Below are 18678 nucleotides of genomic sequence, written 5' to 3'. Positions count from 1 at the left end.
CTCCTGCCTGTGGCTTTCAGCGGCATCTGATGGGCCACTGTGTGAAACAGGATGCTGGACTAGATTGGCCTTAGGCCTGATCCAGCAGGGCTGTTCTTATGTTCTTATGAGGAAGGATGGAGAGAAGAAAGCAGCACTACATAAATCTGAAAAATCTTTCAGATACAAGCTTGAGAGGTGAAGTCCAGTAACCATGGAAGGCAAGATAGAGCTCAGTTGGCAGATAACTTTGGTGACTAAAAGAAGATTCAACCAGTTAGTTAAAATATTTAAAAATGATGATGATGTAATTTGTAAAAGAAATAGCAATGTTATTGAATAACATCTATAAGAAGGCAGAAAGTTTCATAAGATCCCAGTTGTAGGGAAAAATACCACATCATGCAGTAATTAGAGAGGACAAATCTGCCACTAAGCTGAGACTGGTATATGACACCTCTGCATGTGTCAAAAGTTGTTGATCACCTAATGTTTGCTTGCTTACTGGACCAAATTTCATCCCAGATTTGTTAAGAGTTCTCATCAGATTCCAATATCATCATGATTATAGGGCAGAAACTGTGATGCTACAGTCTGGAATAGTGCTTAAGATCGAGATGCAGTCCAATTGTTGATGTGTAAATGAATGAGAAAACAAATGATTAGGGCTCTGTTTGGTGCATTATCTTGTACATTTTTAACTTGCTGCTACAATAAGGTATCATTTAAGAGTATGCTAAAAACTTACCCTAAGATTTGTGAGATGATCAATACACATCTATTGCACATAGTCTGTGTGTCAATGATCTTGTGTGTGGAACTGATTATAGAGGAAGCATTAAATAGCAATAGGAAAACTGAAGAAATGACGGCAGTGGAAATGAATCTGTGAAACTGGACAACCAATTCTAAGGATTTACAAATACTCTGGAACAAAGGAAATGAGACTTGGAATTTTCTCCTGTTAGACTTTTAAGTCTGACTTGGAGAACAGTCTTGACACATTTTATTTTTTGAAGTCTACAGTGTGTTAGAGTTTATAATGCATAGAATACAAAAAATGGTTTGTGTTGCAAATGGGAGCATGCATCTTTTATCAGATAGGATTCTTCACACCATTTGTGATCACAAGATGGTATTATCGGCGAATTTCAACAAGTCAGATACCAGCCATTCAGTTACATTTATGTTGTGATGAGTGAAAAGGTGTATTTTTGTGGGGAAGGGTGGGGGGAGATGAGGCTTCCAAGACAAGAGTAGTTCCTTTTTAAAGAGGGTGACTCTTCTCCACTTTGATCTAATGGAAACAGTAATAGGAGCAAGGTTAGGGAAATGCTTGAAAACGTAATATAGGTAATGTTAAATTTTATATGTGGACAGATTCCATGACTGTTATCCACTGGATATGTTGCAAAGCCAATCCAAGGAAGCTATTTCTGGCCAGTGGGATTGCTGAGATCAAACCCTGACACATCCTCTAAGCTGGTTTAATTGTACAGGAACTGAAAACCCAGTTGTTATCCCAACCAGACACATGTTGAGAAGCTGATAAATTGTCAGCTTTGGTGGGAAGGACCTAGATAATTGCCACAATGGCCATGGAATGCTAAGATGTGGGGTGATGCTGTACTCTGAAGAGAGATGCTGAGCTTGAAGTGAGTGAACAAGTAACTCTGCAGTCAAATTTCATGTATACAGAACCAACAAAGTTAGAGTAGTTGATTTGGGAAGGCATAATAAATTGAAATGTGCTGAGTCACTGCATGAATACGGAGATCTTTTTAAAAACTAGTAGATTATCAGATAAATGGCAAGGTACATTTGCTGCTTAACCGATATCCAATACAGAGAGATACTGGATAGGAAGGGTTCAAATTGAGGCTTTTAAATTAGAACTAAATCAGCTAAGGTAGGGAATTTCTGTTAAGCTTGGGCGTGCTTAGTCCATTTTTGTGGAAGTCATTTATGACCACTCGGATACTCCCTTTCCCAATGAGAGTAGCGTTGCAGCTGTGATTCCACAATTCTTAGTAGGCGTGGAGTAGCCCTGCCTCCACAGCAGCACAGGTATTCTTTAGAGTGCCTCTCTTCAACGTACTGTTCTGCGCATTATGTGAGCCACTATTTTCAAAATTCAACTGTAGTTACAGTGTGCCCCAGCTGAGATTTCTCTCTCTGAATCAGCAATCATTTCCACTTGAAATCAGACTTCCACTCCATCAGCTACAAACTTGATACTCACCCAATTATAATTTGAAGTAATATATTAGGTATTACATAAAACTAGGTTCAAGTCTTAAAAGTTGTAAGGAGACACAAATCAGATGGAGCAAAGTGTTTGACTTCACTTTTCTGTTTGTTTAGACTGGCCAGATAGAGAAGAAAAACTGATAGTGAACTAGTAACTGCTGCTGCAGTGGGATGAAAAGTGCCATCTGCTCCCAAAATATGTTCTCTTATTTTGTAATGAGAACTTTCAGCTTCTTAGTTCTGATTTCTGCACTGTTTCAAATGCGAATCGGTTTGCGCAATTCCAGCACACTCACAAGAAATAGCTGAATGGTACTTACAAACATCAGAAAACAGAGCCATTTGTTCCACATTTTTGCAATATTATTTCACATTTGGTTTTCCTTATGCTGTAAATTGTCATGCTGTAACAAAATTATATATAAGCTTATAGAGCCAATTTCCACCATTCTATCACACTCTAGCATGATCCAGAAACATACAAGACACAGCTAAGAGGGCTTAACCAGCTTCTTTCTCTAGGCACTGGGACCACCAGGGGCAGATATAGCCCCCACGCCCATAGTATTCTTAAATTCGTCTCTTTGCTTTATCTCATATAAGTGAATTAGTCTCATTCATCCCTGTGTGGAAAAGTAAAGTGTTGCACTTGCAGGCAGTAGCAGGGGTTATTGATGAAACCTGGGGAGCTGCCAAGCAAAAATTACTACATGATTACTTTCCTGATAACACGAAGCACAGTTGGATACAACCCTACAATTCTGAAACTTCTTTCTGTGCCCCCTTCCAAAAAACAGGATCAAATTTGGAAGAAAAGGGAAGACATGATGTTAGGGATGTGCACGAAGTGTTTTATTCACGTCCAGGGTAGCAGAGATTCACTTTTAAAGGAGGAAGGCAGGTCTTACCTGCTCCTCTGTTGCAGATCTGCTGCCCCAGAGCAGCGCTGTTTGTATGAAGTAGCTGGGCTCTCTGTTTGCCAGCATCATTTGCTTAGGAATAGGAAATTGCCTGTTCCCAGCAAGAAATGGCATCTGAGCATGTGCAGATGCCATCTTGAGTGTTCAGTGTTGCTCAATGGACTCAGCCGTCATTTCCTTCTGGGAACAGGGAACTTCCTGTTCCTAAGAAAATGCAACTGGCAAACAGAACCCAGTTGCTTCATACAAACAATGCCACTCTGGGTAGTGGGGCTGCAATGGAGGGGCAGGTAAGACCTGCATTCCTCCTTTTAAAGTGCCTGCTTGCCCCCAGCCAAAACAATTCAATTGGGGCAGCTTGAATATGGTCCATTACATGGGTTACACTACAAGCAAAAGACTCTTCAATCATGCCACGGGAAATTTTCTCAGAAATGCAACACATCTTGTTGGCCACTGTTTGAAACACGATGCTGGACTAGATAGGCCTTGGGCCTGATCCAGCAGGGCTGTTCTTATGTTCTTAAAACCAGGGTAACGAACTGCACCTCAGTGGAAGAACAGGAAGTGGAGTTTTTAGACAGGAGACAGGGGCATTGCAACAAGACCATTAGGAGGAGACTGTCAAAGAGGAAGGTGAGTTCTTCCAGGAGGAGGAAACTGCATAGCACTACCAGAAACAGGAGAACTGGTAGTCGTTCTTGAAATACTGGAACAAAGAGATTGCTTTCAGTATTTTTCCAGATTGGCCACATATGTTGTAAAAGTAGACAACCAGACAAGCAAGGGAGTTTGGCAGCATGGCAGAATCTGTCTTGCTATGTAGGCTTCTTTACATTTTTTTAAAAATTACCTTTGCTATTTAGCAAGCAGTGGAAGTTGAAAACATTTGTTCTCATTTCAACCACTCAAGGCTGGAATATATTTTTTAAAAGCCATCACTGATTTCTTCAAGACAACCAAAACTGGACTTGGGATGAGGGGTGGGAAGGGTAACAAAACTCATAGTGAAGCTGTAGGAGAAGATTGCCAAACCAGAACTCTATTGTACAACAGTTAGGAACAGCTGTCAACATTTTGAGAAATAGATTACTCAAGAACCTTACAGCCTGATCCTATAGACGTTATTGCCCAGAACTAAGTTTCACTAAATTTAGTGGGGCTTTCTCCCAGGTAAATGTGCAGCCCTAAGTCTTGTGAGTAGCTGTGATGAAACCCAGATCTCCATCTTGGCTCTGAATGGGGACATTCTCACTTCTGTTATTGAAGGAGTGCACTATTTGCCTCTTGTTGTTAAATGGAATTAGCCATCAAGGTATAGTCTTAACTAGGGATGTGCAAATTGATTCAGGTACTAATCGATTTGTACCCAAATCTAGATATTTCAGGTGATTTGGAGACAAAACAAATCACCCCTGTGGTCCATTGGCTAGATTCGGGTACAAATCGAATCACGCCTGATTCAGTCCGAATCGATTCGAGATTCGGATCCCTCCTATTAATTCCCCCAGCTTCCCAGCTTTCACTTAAAAAAAAAAAAATGGAGTGGAAGTGGAGTTATGGAGCAAAATCCATATTTTTTCAAGTGTTTGGATTCTTTAGTGTATAATAACTTCCCCTCAATGAATCCCTATGAGGATTCATTACACACTTGCATTTCTTCTATTCATTTTGACTCTTTTCGTCAGTGCCAACTGTCAATTGTCATGTGCCAACTACACACCACTCCCACCCACAACAAGGCAGTGGGGTACTACTCAGTTTATATTCTAGAATTTTTTTCAAGTGTTTAGGCTCTTTGATGTTTAATAACCTTTCCTCATAATGAATTCCTATGAGGATTCATTACACACCAAAGAGTCTAAACACCTCAAAAATCCCTAAAATATAAACGGAGTACTTTGTGGTTGGGGGGTAGTTGGAGCATGGGATGCCCCACCCCCACCTGCAAAGCAGTGGGGTCAAAATAAACCAAAGAAATGAAGTTTTGTAATAAAGACACCAAAGAATCTAAACAAAAATACCTAAAAAATAAACTGAGTACCCGTGTGTGCGGGGGGGGGGGCGGCGCATAGTTGACATATGGCAGTTGACAGTTGGCACCATCCAGTGACAGTCAAAATGAACAGAAGAAATGAAGGTGTGAAATGAATCCTCATAGCGATTAATTATGAGGAAAAGTTATTATACACCAAAGAATCCAAACACTTGAAAAATAATGACTGCACATTTTGCTCCATAATTCCACTTCTATAAGGGCTAGAGCTTAGCTTTAAAAAAGGAAAGGAAAGAAAGAAATATGGGGATCCGTGTTAGGGTTAGGATATGGCAACTTCGCATCCCCATTGTTTTCCTATGGCGGAAATGTTCAGAATTGGTAAAACCTTTTTTTTTAAAAATCATTAAAAATCAACCAAGCATCCCACTGCCTTGAAATTTGGGTGGTAGGTGGCACCCATGGAGACCTACCCACCATCCAACTTTGGTGCCCCTTAACCTTGTTAAGTGGTCCGAATCCAAATCGAATCAAAGCAAATACAAATAGAATCTGGGGTGATTTGGAGGGAGTAGATTTGTATACAAAACAAATCAGGGGTGATTTATTTTTGGGCACAAATCAAATTTTTAAAAAACCCACGATTTGTGCACATCCCCAGTCTTAACCCTTTCCCTGAATTAGGTAAACCACTCTAATCCAGACCCATCTTTAGTTGTGTAAGTCAAAATTGATTCAGGAGGGGGGACATTAGATTTGGAGGGAAACACTAAATTCTGATTGGCTGAGACCAGTGTTTCAGAAGAGATGTGCTGAGCCTCCTTATTATGCCGGGAAGATGGGTTGAAGCCTAACCTCTTTAATTCTTGTAAAGGTTTGTGTCCAGAGACTAACAATATGTCAGCACTTCCCATCTGCTAGCTATTTTTCAAAGACAGATGCTATAACACTATTCACACTCTCTTAGGTAAGGAACTAACCCTTGAACCAAGGTAAAACTCAATATTAGTTACTGTTTTGTATTTTCTTAATTTCTCTGTGTGTGTTTTTAACTCCCATTTTCCACATCTATCTATATAATTCTCCTGGGTGTGCCTTTCGAACGTGCGTCCCGGCAGCCCAGCTGATTGGGACTCATAATGTCCCTCATTAATTATTATATAATTATGTAATTATGTATCATGTATTATTATTATGTAATTATGTGATTATTATGACATTATTATGTAATATGCATAATGTCGCGGCGGCGGGACTCGGCCCCGCCGCGGCGGCGGGACTCGGCCCAGAGATGCAGATGTTCTGCGCCCGGGCCCACTAGTTCTTTCTTAATTCATATACTTAGAAATGGTTTCAGTCTGGTTTTAAAAGGTTCCAGAGGGTTATTTGCAACACTCTTTGTCATATGACTCCAAAGTCATAGTGCTACTGAATGCTTTGTTTTTAGAATAATATCTTGTTTGCCTACAGCCAGGTTTTGTGAACTCTGGCCGTACAAGCGAGAGGAAGTCTCAAGCCAGTCTATTCTAGGGCTGTTGGAGCCGTGTCCAGGTCTGGTCAGTGACTCTAGATAAGTTTTCACCTGGTGCCAGCCTAGCTTGAAGGAGCGGAAAGTGCGGTCATAGCAATTTCTCTATGGAGGGTAGATTCTAGGAAAACCTACTTAGACTCTTCCCTACTGTCTGTCATAGTAACAAACTGCTACCTACTGTGGGCTTTTCCACACAGATAATAGTGAGCCTCTGGTGGGGGTGAGAGGTAGAAATCAGACACACAGATGTCTATTGCAGCAATAGCTGAAAGCTGAGAGACCTGACCAAGAATCTTGTCAACTACTTTTGCTCATCACCAGCCCATTCATCTTACAGGTTGCAGGACTTGATTAACAGGGTCTCAGCCCCACTGTGTGTGTAACAGCCCTTTTAGTACACATAACCACAATCTTTCAGTTTTTATATTTATAATCTTTATTATGGTCAAAGATCAGTCAAAATATTTCAATTTATGCAATACTCTCTTTTAAAAGAACTCTGGCTTTTACTTCCCTATGACCTATGGTTTCAAGGAATATATCAGCCTAATTTGTAGAAGTGAGCTTCCTAATTATTCAGGTTTATGAATGGCTGGGAGAAATCTTCAGCACATTTGTTTCAAGAATCCTTCTGTATATGTAATGTACTGAATACTCACCAACACTTTGGAACAAGCTTTCCTTCTTCCATTTATCTGTGTTGGAGAGAATGAGGACACCTTAAATACAAAATTAAGTAATGAGTGAACTAAAATATTCTTGTTGGTTCCAAGTGTAATGTAAATATCTGATCCAGAATATAACAGTTAATCATTCTGAGATAATCAAATGCAACAAATCCACACATCATCTTATATAAAGTAGCTCTGAACCTTCTATCATTAGAAAGCACCTTTTAAAAATCTGCTTAAGAATCCAGAGCCAGTCTTCAACTGCAAGACTGGATGGAATGCAACAAAATAAACTCAAACATGCATGTTACTAACACATGCAACATACACAAACCAGTGTGAATTAAGTGGTCAGACAGCCAACACCTTCAATATTACTATCCAGTATAACACAACTGATTTAGAGATGGTGTTCAGAATTGGAAGGTCCATGACCTTTTAACGCATTCACATGTTACAATATGCATACAGTGTACAGAGATAGTTATTTACAAATTATGTTCAATGCATGTACAGTAGTATGCTTCCTATCTATACCATGCATTTGAGGGACTTATACCCAGGTTGGTTTACTTTTAAAATGAATTCATATACAATTATTTACATAAAAATACATATTTATGGTCACCTGTACACACATACAGCATAATGTCTGAATATGGCTTTTATGTCATATCAACCAAATCACTATTTCCAAAACACTGGTGGAATTTATAGTAGTAAACTTTATTATTTATTATGTAATATGCAATTATTGTAATAATTGCATATTACAATGCAAGTAATAACTTTATTACTTGCATTGATAAAACCTTTTCTTTGAGATTGTGCTGCTCCCTGGACACTATAATTGGAAAAGATTTTAAGGAGACCTGTGAAAAGGTAAGTTTTAGAATGTAAAACCTGTAAATCAAGATGGAAGAACTGTGTTCATTTAGCCCAGGGAAAAATATTAAGGTGGGGAAAAATACCAACAATTTTCAAATTTTAGAAGTCTATTTTAAATGAGTGAAACGCTGTTCACCATATGTACTGAAAATAGTCTGAAACAACACGGAGATAGGAAGTCCTTCCTCCTGCTCAGCCTATATGAGTGGTCGAGTACTGGAACAAGCCTTTTGGAGAAATTGTGGCATCTTCTTCCTCAGAGATTTTTCAAGAGAAGACTAGGCAGTTATCTGCCTTCTTTGTTTTAGGTATCCTGTCTCAGCTCTCGAAATTATACTGTACTAGGATTAAGAGTAGAATTAAACATTACACAAATCACAGAACAGCTGCATCCCTGCTCCCCATATTGTGCAGTAAAATATGTGATATCATCATGCTTTATATGCTGCTCCACCCTTGCCTCACATAAACGGCTGTCAGAAGATGGCACAAACAGAAAATAGTGACATCGCATCATGTTCTATCTTATACAGCAAATTACTAGGAAAAGGAGAGATGGAGCAGTCCCATGATATCAACCTGAACTCCAATAGGAGAGGATGAGGAAAACTAGGAGTGGGTTGAAGCGATTTTTGTATACTTTTAAAAAGGCTTTGTGCAAAATTATATGTTGGTTTCACCGTAATCATGTAATGATCTTAACCTGTCCTTAAAGTGATGTTGCTTTCGTTCACACCTTTATTGGCCTGGATCCATTTTTTGTTTGTTTGTTTTGTTTCTGTTAGGTCGGTGAAAGTTAGTTCCCAGTCTCTGAATAAGTGGTCCTTGTCCCTATCTGTGATCTTGTCTGTCAAGCTCTTATTACCACCTGAGGAGAGTTCTGTGAATGCAGCTTTCTGTTCCACTTATGGTTTTCAGGACTGGGAACATCCATGCTAGTGATTTTTAGTGGAGTAGCATGCTGTGCTGCCTGTGCTTGTATTTGTAAAATGCATGTTGTGCTGGTCATGAGATTCCATCAACCAAATATATTCCATTTTAGCTAGATAAGTCTTGCCTCATCTATTTTCCAGTTAAAGTGGAAAGTATGTTGAAGTAATGGAAAGGTTGTTCATCAGGGCTTTTTGTGTTCCCTCGTATGGATTTATACAGTAACAGATATTTATGGAAGAGATTGGGTGGTAGGGTCAAAGAATGAAAATGAATGTTAATGATTAAAGAAGCATGCAAATGTGCGAGTACAAATGAAACAAAACTTTTAAACGATGAATTGCATGTAGGTTTGTAACATTCATTCCTTTTTCTTTAGAAGTTTATGAAGAACTAATCCTCTAATTTGTGCCATAGAAAAACAAATTGACTTTAAATCTAAACTTCAAGTTACTGCTTGATTTACTGGACTACATAAATTTAGTAATTTTAAAGTAGATAGCACTTGCACATTTTTGGAGAAGGAGTTCTGAAGTATATATCATCTAACAGGCATATGGCAAGAATGCCTGTCCCTCCCCACTTTTTTCCACATTAGAAATGTCACTGAACACATTTATTCTGTGTTCAAATGTGATGCATCATTCTAACAGACTTTGAAGAATCTGTTTGGAAACGATTCTTTTTTTTTTTAATCCACAGGGACAAGATCTTCTGAAGTTATTCTATCATAACATAATTGATTTTTTGTTGTTGTTTAAAACATTTCTATGCTGCTTTTCTGGGATTCAAGACAACTTACAATACTTTTATTTTACCAGAGTAAAATATAATATAAAATATAAAAATAAACACAGAAATAAAACAGTAATCCAGCTTTTTGGTGATCCTCTCCCCTCCTCAGCTGCCTATGCCTCCCGAAAATATATCCCTGAGGGTTCCCCACCCTGAGACATTTCAGGAGGCACAAGTGGCTGCAAAGAGAAGAGGAACTGCTGAAAATTGCACCCTCTCCTTATACAAGAAAAATCCCTGGTGTGTTGGCATGGTATTGGTCTTATCGGCCAGTGTTCCGATATACTTGCAATAAGTTACACTTTTAAAATATGTTTTAATGTGTTTTTAAAGCATCTTTACAATGTTATATTTTACTTAGAAATGATCCATCAGAAATCAAGATGCATCACGGTAATGAAACTGGTCACAGCATTTCAAATAGGGAATGGGAATTTGTATATTCCCTGATTCATTTGTCTTATCTCTTTATTCCCAGCTGGGATAAGACATACAAAACTTTTAAACTATGAAATGCATGTAGGTTTGCGTGAAGGAACCCTGTCAGCTTCCTTCCCCACATCTGAGAAGGAACTGACAGGAGGGGCATCTGCCATTGCAGTATCATAGCATTGCTATAGAGACTGATTATAGGTTTGTAGGGATGTCCAAACAGGCCGTTTTGAGCTACAAACAAAACACCCTTTAATTAAAGGGCCTGTTTCAAGCTCAGAACAAAATAATCCCATTTTGATTTGAGACACGTTGAGCACCATTTTAGAGGCCTGTTTTCTGGCACTGACTTCTTATTGACTTTCGGTCTCCTTGCTTCTTGGTTGGCTTAGGATCCTATGTGGGATTGTGGGAAAGGGTAAACATTGGTTAAAAATCATCCTCTTGCCCATTTCATTTGTGGGTTGGGTGGTAGGTAGCACCCATCATGCCCTACCACCAGCATTCATCTGTGTGCAGAATGAGTTTTGTTCTGGGTGGCAGTATCAAGGCATTGTGTGTGCATGTATATTCAGAGTGGAACCTTCCTGATTCAACTTGAGCGGGATCTAAAAATAACTGAGCGGATATTTTAAAAGTGTGAGCATGCACACATGCACACGCCTTAGAGGGAACGCTGCCTACCACCCAACCCACTTTTGTGTCACAAAACTCATTTCATGCATATCCCTATAGGTTTGCTTTCTCTCTCTACCCAAACAGTGAGTGAGCAAACAGCCATCGAGCTCTGCTTCATTTTCTTGTGCACATTTAGTCATGCTAGATGAACTGACCTTCTGGCTCTTTGCCCCAGCAGAGGGCTATGGGTGGTGGGAAAAGGAGAAGAAGGGGATCGGAAGTAGGGCTCATGTGTGCTCCCAGGGCTGCAGCAGCTCATGGCAATCTCAGGTGCTGCATTATTTGTGAGCCCATCCTATACTGTCTGGGGACTGTAAGACTGCCCTATTTACTCTTGGATTCAGCTTGATTTTTCTTAAATATTAAAAGTTCAGTCACGGTGGTGTGTGGTGATCTCTGTCTTGAATCCACCATTCTAATCACAGCCTTGGATAGTGAATTGGACACTTACCCAGAGCACAAGCGTGCAGGCCAGGAAACTAAGTAGTACTCTTGTGCACCTGTATTCTACTACCCACTGCCTATTATGGATGCTGTCAGGATCTGTCTTCTAGCCCTAGAGTTGAGAGACTTGAAACCCTTTGGTCCCAACATTCTGACTATTCTCTTAATAGAAGATTTATTGTTGTCTTAGAAGTTTCCTTCTGAACAAATAACTAAGTGTTCCTCTTTTGTTTGTTTATCATGGCCCATGATGTAACATTGTGGTCTTTGATGTATCCTCTACAGTAAAGTGATGTAACTCGCTTGAAGGAAGAGTTGAAATACTCTTGTTTGCACTCCTTTGAAAAAGGGTTGAATCTAGGATTGTCATCCTAGATTACATTGTAAACTCTAATAACTGGCAATCTGTATATTTACAGCTATTACTATACATCAGTTTGACTCTTTTGGTGGAAAGTATTTAAAAGCTTTTAACAGTTCTTGTATGAAAAGAAAAAGTACAGACTTACATACTTACAGGATTTTTATCGGCCGGGTCCCCAAAGCTCTTTATATAATGTTTTGAATCTTGTAAATCCATGCCTCAAAATTGCTTATAGCACCAGAAATACATCCCTCTTGGGTACTGCAGAAGTTTCCAAATTATTTTTCCTATTCTATCTCCTTTTATTTTCCTCCTCCTCCTCTTCTCCCCCAGCAGCCTCTGGGGTTGGCAAGCCTCCCTCTCAAATATACTTGGCAATATTAATTTCAGACCCACAATGCTGTTTTAGAAGAAGGGCTGCACTCTGAATCTACAAACAGTGCTAGTTTTAGCCATTTTCATAACAGGTTTGCAGCCTTTGGCATTCTTGGGTTTACAGCCCTATGCTCCAGAAGTTGCCTGTGGATTGCTTGTCAGTCCTCTCTCTTCCCCGCCCATATCCCACATCCTTCTTTTCCTACATCAGCATTAGAGAAGTAACCGGCATGTGTGAGAACTGAAATATATGGTGCTGTAGCATAGGCTTTCTATCCCCTTTAGTGCTGCTTCTCTCTTTACATGGTGGTCATGTTTGTAAACCACCCAGAGACATAAGTTTTGGGTGGTATAAAAATATGTTAAATAAATAAAGGTTTGCCATGGCTATTTTGACAATTGCAACGGTAAGCAAGTACTTAGAATAAAGGTGTGCACCTCCAAGTAATCCTAGATGTGTTTCTGGGATCTGGCACTTAAACATTGCTTCCTTCACACATATGCACTGCATGTTTGGAGTTGTCTCCTTTTCACAGTATTTATCTTCAGCAAACATGATTGTCATGTAAAATGAAGTGGCCCTTAGAAGTAGCATGTGCTTAGCTTTGCTTTTTTTAAAAAAAAGTTTCTGAATATGGAACTCTTAACACACACACACACACACACACACACACACACACACACACACAACCTTTACATCCCGCTCTTCCTCCAAGGGGCCCAGAGTGGTGTACATGGTTATGTTTATCCTCACAACAACCCTGTGAGGTAGGTTAGGGATACATGACTGGCCCAGAGTCACCCAGTGAGCTTCATGGCTGAATGGGAATTTGAACTCTGGTCTTCCCGGTCTACTCTAACCACTACATCATGCTGGCTCTTTTTCGCTTTTAAAAAAGCTAACAGCCACAAAAGAAAGTATATTAGTAATGTAGTAGTTTTATTCATTTAGGGTTTATGCATACTTCCTAAATGTAGACTGAACGGAGCTTTGGCTGTTGCAAACCACTGAAACCAGCAGCCAATAGTAAAACACTCTTTTTTAGAACATTTATTTCTTTGGTAAATGGAAGTTCTATATTATCATTACTCTTGTTTAAAAAACCTAATTCATATAGATATAGAGGGGTGTGTTTGTTCTTGTGTCAGCCTAGGTGTTTTGCTCTATATCGTCATACAGAGATTCTCCTTTTTCTTGTTTAGACTTGAGCTGAAAGCACTTCCTTGCTTTATCTCAAAATTAAATCAATTTTTACTTTCTGCAAAACATGATTTTGTGACTTTTGACCATCTAATTACAAGTAGAAAATTCAGAGTGCTGAAAGTCATCCAGACGTAACACTGCTTAGACAAGGCCAAAACTTATGTTCATAAAAGCATTTGGAGCTGAAGCAGTCAGACTTTGTAGCTGATAAGATAGGAGGGCAGAGGAACAGCAATTAATATGACCTAGGTAAATGTACTTCATTTCCTGGTAGATGGTTGCCATTCTTCTTATGGGAAAGCTTTGGGGGCCCATAGTAACGTTCCATTTAATTCCCTGCTGTAATGGTATTTAACCAACTCTCATCTTGTAAATCTTAATGTACTGAGACTAGAAAAGTGCTTCATAGTACTTTATTGTGAAAAGAGAGATGTATTGTGTGCATGTTTTGTGCTTAAGATATCTTGCAACAATGGAATAAGTACTGTTGTGTTAGTAGTTTCAGGGGTTTTGTGTATGAAGTGGTTACAGCTACAGGAGCAGTACAGCAAACTACCACATATAAACTGTATTGTCTCTGCATAGCTGTCTTCAGATGAAGATTTCGGAAGCTATGGGCAACATTTGTTGTGTAAAGTGGTAAGTGCCATTTTGAACAGGTCCTCTTGTCTTCAAAACTGGGCCTGCACTTCAGGAGCGACAGTAACCTGTGGAGCTAATTTTAAAATAATGTTGAAGAAGGATTATCTGTAAAAAATAGTGTCCTAAAGTTAGTTCTTCGTGTTTTCCCCTCTGCAGTTATCCTTTGCTGTCTTCCATATTCCTATTTCTGTTTCCCTCTGTTCAAGAGCTTTGTTACAGTAGGAAACATCAGAAAAACATAAAAGGATTGCCATCTCTTGGTTTTATTTTAGGATTTGTTCTAAATGTATCCTTGTTCCATGAAAAGCAATACAGTAAATGCTTTGCAGGCCATATCTGCTTAATGCAGGTCTCTGCAACCCCTTCTGAAGCCTAGAAAGTGTGGAATATAGTGAAAACTGTAATGTAATGAAAATTGTAAAGCTTTATTCAGACCAGCCCTCTGGTCTGGACTTAGCACTTCAGCCTGCCTTGGAGTACTAGTCTACTGGGTAGACCAGTCCTCTGAAGTGGGCAGACATGCTGAGTCTGAAAAAGAGGACTGTTCTACCTGCCAGACCCCAGTTGGTTGACCAGCTCTCCCCAGAAAAACAGTGTCATTTTGAGGCCTGTTTTCCCAGCGAAACAGGCCTCCAAATGGTGCTCAAATCACTTGAATTGATTTGGATGATCTGGGAGTGATTTGTCGAGACAGTTGGCCAAGCTGGCTGTTTTCAATGAATCAATTCAATGATTCTTCGATTCAATTCGAACTTGAATCAAATCACAGAATTTGATTCATGCACACCTTTAATAAGAACCATGTTATCCTTGCACCGAAGGAAATTTCATCATTCATGGGGATAAGGAAATTCCAGACATTTCATATTAGCATAGTAAAATTGGTAAAGAACTTAAATTCCTGTGTAGTTTGGAAACAATGCAACAGTCTGTAATGAAGAAATAGATTTATCTGTCAAATTTTTGGGTGAAGTATAGACGCAGAATAATTACCATAATTTTGTGTAGAAATGCTGTTGCGGGTATGTTTTTAAAAGTCGTTTTTTGCCGCCTGCGGCATTTACATGAGAATTTGGGGGCAAGCTGGAAAAGTGCTTCCACCGATGCGGCGTTTACATGAGATTTCTGGGTGGGATTTGTGGTAGCGTTTTCCTGGGCAAAAATGGCACCCAAACGGCATAAGAGCTACACTGCTAGTTTCAAGCTGACAGTTGTGCTAAAAGCAGAGCAGATCGGAAATAGAGCTGCAGCCCATGAATTTGAAGTGGATGAACGCTGCATTTGTAGGTGGAAATCAGAAAAAGATGACCTGGCAAGTATGCTGAAATCAAAATGTGCAAGGAGAAGTGGTGTTGTAGCCTGTCCTGATTTGGAGAACAACTTTGAGGAGTGGATTAAAAAGCAGAGAGAAAAAGGACTGCCAGTCTCTACTGTGAAAATCTGCCTACAAGCAAAATTAATGGCACAACAAATGGGAATAACTGACTTTAAAGGTAGCCTGTATTGGTGCTATAGATTTATGAGTTGAAAGAATTTATCTGTGTGCACTAAAACAACAATGGGACAACAGCTGCCGAAGAAGTGGCGGGGTGGGGGGGATCAGCATTTTTAAAGTTCGTTGCAAACGCTCTTGAGTGGGGAAAAATTTGTGCAATCACAAATAATAAATATGGATGAAGTTCCTCTGACATTTGATTGTCTCCCGAATAGGACTGTGAATGAAAAAGGAGAAAAAACAGTTTCCATAGTGACAACCGGAAATGAGAAAACATCTTTCACGTGCATATTAGCCTGCGCCACAAATGACAACAAACTAAAACCAATGCTAATTTTTAAATGGAAATATATCTCAAAAGGCTATTTCCCTTTGGATGTTGTTATACATGCTAATGAGAAAGGGTGGATGTGCGGAGACATAATGTTTGAATGGCTTGATGAAATTTGGCAGAAAAGGAGCTTTTTTCCCCAACCACGTGGCATTTTAATAATGGACTTGATGTGTACACACTTACTGGATTCAGTTAAAAATGAATACAGAAAGGTATCAGCTACACTAGCTGTGATTCCTGGTGGTTTGACCCAAATCTTGCAGCCTTTAGACTTATCTGTGAACAAGGCATTTACATGCGAAAACGTTGGGAAAACTGGGTGAGGAAAGGCCTGCATAAAGGTGGGGAAATGTGCAAAGCAGCCTTCGGTGAGATAGCAAAATGAGTTTTGGAAGCTTCTTCAGTGACTTCTGGTTTCACAGAAGCTGGAATTATACAATCTGAAAATGCTGCAAACTGATGCAACTGACATTTCACAAGAGGATGAAAATGATGAGGATGCAGACTATCCTGAAACATTAGATGAGACCTTGTTTAAACCCTTTTATTTCAGAGAGCGATAATTCGGACTTTGAAGGTTTCTTTTGAAATGCAATTTCAAGTTTATAATGTGATGTGCTTAAAAATAAAAAAGGTTTTCTATTAAGTGTAATGGGAAATTACTTCTGCAATGTGATGTGTTAACTTTTTAATATAAAAAAAAAGTTCAGCATTTGTCTTAATTTCATTTCATTGCATTCATTTCCTTTTGAGACTTTGGTTTGGGGCAGTATAAAAATCCATTAAATAAATAAATAAAATAAATAAATTGGGTTATGACTGACAAGGATATGGGATACCAGTGATTTATTTTAAACTTTGCTTTACAGTAGTAAAGTTTTGAGCGTTCAACACAACCACAACAAAAAGCATTAATGTCCCCCTCTAACTGCAGCGTTTACGCTGATGCGGCGTTTCTGCTGGCTTTCTGCAGTTTTCCAGCCTTTTTTTCCTTATTACGACGTTTACCCCAATTTGACATTTGTACCTCAAATTATGGTAATATTAATATAAAATTTATGTGTTAATTGCATCCCCTATAGGACAGAAGAGTCCTTGTGTGAGTGGAGGAGGGGAGTCTCTCAGAAAGATGGACATTTGTAAAGGTAACTTAGGGTTCTGAGCACTATTCAGGAAAAACAGCATAACCAATGTCTAGTGAGGTCTGACTTGCACAGTCAAAAAGCATTCATGATTAATCCCAGCTTGTTGCTAGCCACAGTGGGGAGTAAAATTCTTCTGACTTGCACACAGGCGTGGAAGGAGAGAGTGAGCGCTCCAAAGGCTGCAATGTTGCACGAAGCCAGGGTTTAATTTTGTTTCTTTATCTCTTTATCTCTGAACTGGGCTATGACCCTGTACATGGTGACAGTCACATGCAGAAAGAAGCTGTTTGGATTATGTGAACCAGCCCTTATTTTTTCCTAACATGCTCTTGAATACATCTGTCCTTTAACCTGAGCTGTTGTAATTCTGCTTCCAAAGCCAGTCAGCCTTTTGCATGTACTTTCATTTATCAACAAATATGTCAGTTGTGCTAGCATTTTTGTAATGTGGGTGTTATCAGATGGGAGCTAAGACAGTCACTCATAGCAATTTATGGCTTTCAAGATTTAACAGATTATGCAAAATTGCAATACACCACAAAATTGCCATGACAACAGCGACAAAGAACTTAAAATTGTACGTGCTGAGGAACCACATGGGCAGAGGCTGCTGGTGCACAAACTGTTTCCAATTGCCGGAGGAAAGATAATGCAAAATAAAATGATTGCTATCTGAATACTGCTTCACAGATAATTTGCTAATGTCTAAAGTGGACATACTGATTATTGTGGACGTCCTGATAAATCCTGTATGTCTCCACCTGTAACTGGGACTGAGCACAGTCTTCTGTGACACATTTTACTGCTACTTTCAGACAAAATTGCTTTTATTCAGTATAACTTGTGAATTGCAAATTTGAAGTCAGAACTTGAAGTTTGGCTTTCATGTTGTCTTTTAAAAATGGCTTATATTCAGTATGGATTGTCAAATGAAGTAGAGCGGTTGCTTGAAAGAATATGCGTGATTAGCCGTAGTTTAACTCAAAGAAACGTGGGGAGGAGGAAGCAGAAATATTATTGGTTAGAGTTGCCAAGGTCTCCTTTCAAAATGGCTTTTACATTTCTGCTGAATTGCTCCTTTGGGAAACAGCCAAATGTGTTAATTTTTGTGCAACAGTACCTAAATTTTGGGGATGTTTTATACATTAATGTTCCAGTGTAGTCATTTTAAATTGTCTCCTTATTGTATTCTAATATACACTTGTATTTTATATTTGCCAAGGTATATTGGTATACACTATATGTTGAGTTTGACAGATGGCAGATCCTCCTGCTTTCTTCAGTTGCCAATTCCCTTTCTATTGCTCCCTCCCTTCCCTCCATGTTTACTCCACTAAAAAAGGTCAGGTTGGTAGGGTGTGTATTTGTGTGGTGGGAGGGGGGCAAACAGAAGCACAAGAACAAGAGACTAATCTAGGGGTTTGGCAGAGCATTCTTCCAAAGGGTGATCCTTCTGTCACCCTCTCTAATACTTTCTGTAGTGCCTGAAGGTCCCCTGGCCTAGACCATAAAAGTACTTGATCTATATATGTGTTTTAAGATAGGGCTGAGGGAGACTCCTGCCTGCAACCTTGGAGGACCCACTGCCAGTCTGTGTAGACAATA

At 39.3% G+C, this 18678-nt stretch overlaps 1 protein-coding gene across 10 annotated transcripts in view; it reads left to right on the top strand.

Moving 5' to 3' along the window:
• SHOC2 (SHOC2 leucine rich repeat scaffold protein) overlaps positions 1–18678 on the top strand; it is a 112626-nt gene that overhangs the window by 28685 nt on the left and 65263 nt on the right. For 4 of the 10 annotated variants that reach the window (XM_053308628.1, XM_053308630.1, XM_053308631.1 and 1 more), the window contains one exon: positions 17011–17073. The exons of the other annotated variants lie outside the window; for them this stretch is intronic. The gene's annotated coding sequence lies outside the window, so the exon portion shown is untranslated. The remainder of the gene's footprint in view (positions 1–17010; positions 17074–18678) is intronic. 10 annotated transcript variants of the gene reach the window in all.

This window comes from Hemicordylus capensis, chromosome 3, assembly GCF_027244095.1.
Source record: "Hemicordylus capensis ecotype Gifberg chromosome 3, rHemCap1.1.pri, whole genome shotgun sequence".
Taxonomy (NCBI): Eukaryota; Metazoa; Chordata; class Lepidosauria; order Squamata; family Cordylidae; genus Hemicordylus; species Hemicordylus capensis.
The sequence above is the reverse complement of the archived record's forward strand: the minus strand, read 5'-3'. Positions and strand labels throughout refer to the sequence as shown.